Source organism: Palaemon carinicauda, chromosome 42 (assembly GCF_036898095.1).
Source record: "Palaemon carinicauda isolate YSFRI2023 chromosome 42, ASM3689809v2, whole genome shotgun sequence".
Classification (NCBI taxonomy): Eukaryota; Metazoa; Arthropoda; class Malacostraca; order Decapoda; family Palaemonidae; genus Palaemon; species Palaemon carinicauda.
Genome location: NC_090766.1, coordinates 42,976,665 through 42,979,164, shown reverse-complemented (window position 1 = coordinate 42,979,164; position 2,500 = coordinate 42,976,665). Strand labels below are relative to the sequence as shown.

Genomic DNA, 2,500 nt, shown 5'->3' with positions numbered 1-2,500 from the left:
CGTTAAGTAGTCTTTCAATTCTTCTGAGGCTACACCAATCGCTTTCTGATCTGGAGGAAAAGTTTGCATCGAGTGAATTATCTCGTTTTGAACGGTTTCAAACTACAACTTCTGCTAACCTGAGAAGAGACATTTCACATTTTTTCCCAGAGATTTTATCTGAAGATCGAATTTAGATGTCCTGAAGCGGATTGTCACCGAGCCAAGATACAGTAAGGTTTTATTTGGCATTTCTGTTCTAGTTTTTTTTAGTTGACGATGTAGGAATGTAAATTGGAATTATATTTGTAATATTGATAAAAATATTCGAGATTTTAGATTTTATTCTGTAAGAGAATTTAAAGTATATCTTAGTGACTTATTTATGAATTTTTGGTTTACGGCTGGGCCCCAAGGGGGACTGAAATTACTAAGCACAGATGCTCAACAATGCCTACAGTGTACCGCTTGATAAGCACTAATGTCACTAGTCTCTTATGGTTTTTTTTTCAGAATTTCGTATCATTTCAGCTGCATATTAGGGAATTCTACCAAGAATTAACAATATAGTGTATATACTTAATTAGGAGTTCTTGACTCTAAATTCATGAGATGTTTCCACCACCTTTTGTTAAAATTCTGTTCTCATTAATCGCCAATTATTACGAAAATAACTTGAAATAAATAGGCCACAATTAAAATAACTTTAACGGAAGATCAACATAACTGAAGCTTCATTACTATTAATGAAGCTTCGGTTTTATTTCATTTTTTAAACTGAACTACATCTTTTATTTTTAGATTTGCCAAAATGTAGCTAGACAATTATATATGATATCCTGGTTTTTATTCTAAATTCAAGAATCGTGTACGAATTAGATTTATTGCATTCAATTTCACATCATTTTTATATACTTAAGAGTATCCACGTCCTCTTTATAACTTGTTTGTTGTTCTCTCATCGTTTGTTCTTTATTCTTCCTCTTTTGCTCACCAGAATTAAAAACCGATTTTTTTTTAAAACTACGTCAGGCTGGGAGGAACGTAGAGAGGAGAGGTCCCCTTTTTTTGTTTCATTTGTTTGATGTCGGCTACCCCCCAAAATTGGGGGAAGTGCCTTAGTATACGTATGTACGCCAACGGCATGTCCTCTCCTTTACCTAAAACTAAATAAATTGTGATCTCCGTTCGATTACTAAATGTTTTAATGCGTAAAATACAACATGATTATTTAATATAAAAATATTATTCTCATCTTCTCATTGGGCCCTATAATACTACGGATATTACCATTTTGACATATGTTACCCTTATACAATTATTCAAACTGTCACCCATTATACAATTATTTAAACACAAAGTCACCCCTTATACAATTATCTAAACAAAGTCACCCCTTATACAACTATTTAAATACAGTCACCCCTTATACAATTATTTAAATACAGTCACCCCTTATACAATTATTTAAACACAAAGTCATCCCTTAATACAATTATCTAAACACAGTCACCCCTTATACAATTATCTAACAAAGTCACCCATTATGCAATTATTTAAACACAAAGTCACCCCCTTATACAATTATTCAAACAGTCACCCATTATACAATTATTCAAACACAAAGTCACCCCTTATACAATTATCTAAACAAAGTCACCCCTTATACAATTATTTAAACAAAAAGTCGCCCCTTATACAATTATCTAAACACAGTCACCCCTTATACAATTATTTAAACTCAGTCACACATTGTACAATTATTTAAACACAAAGTCACCCCTTATTCAATTATTTAAACACAAAGCCACCCCTTATACAATTATCTAAACAGTCACCCCTTATTCAATTATTTAAACAGTCACCCCTTATTCAATTATTTAAACACAGTCACCCCTTATACAATTATTTAAACAGTCACCCCTTATTCAATTATTTAAACAGTCACCCCTTATACAATTATTTAAACAGTCACCCCTTATACAATTATTTAAACAGTCACCCCTTATTCAATTATTTAAACAGTCACCCCTTATTCAATTATTTAAACACAGTCACCCCTTATACAATTATTTAAACAGTCACCCCTTATTCAATTATTTAAACAGTCACCCCTTATTTAATTATTTAAACACAAAGCCACCCCTTATTCAATTATTTAAACAGTCACCCCTTATTCAATTATTTAAACACAAAGCCACCCCTTATACAATTATTTTAGCGCAAAATAATCGATCTTTAGATATGAAAAATGCCTGTTCCATTTTAACGTTATTGATCTTAAGATATTTTCTATTTAATGCTTCTTAATTATTGTTTATATCCTTATTTCCTTTCCTCGACAAAAATAGAAATAATCAGGAGTTAAAAGGATAAGATTTAAAAGTCAAACTACGCTTGGAAAAAGAGAGGATTAGTCTGACACGATAAATCAGTTATTACGCAGGTCAGATTCGCAGTTCATATCTTCACCGGGCGGTATGATGTGCTAGAAATAGGAATGAATGGTGAGCGATTGTGA

General features: G+C 31.8%; 2 protein-coding genes across 2 annotated transcripts in view; one reads left to right on the top strand and one right to left on the bottom strand.

The window, feature by feature from the left end:
- LOC137633217 (glutamate receptor-like) overlaps window positions 1-2,500 on the bottom strand; it is a 58,969-nt gene that overhangs the window by 34,837 nt on the left and 21,632 nt on the right. The window lies entirely within an intron of this gene.
- Window positions 34-2,500, top strand: part of LOC137633241 (uncharacterized) — a 7,014-nt gene continuing 4,547 nt past the window's right edge. The window contains exon 1 of the mRNA XM_068365436.1: window positions 34-212. The gene's annotated coding sequence lies outside the window, so the exon portion shown is untranslated. The remainder of the gene's footprint in view (window positions 213-2,500) is intronic.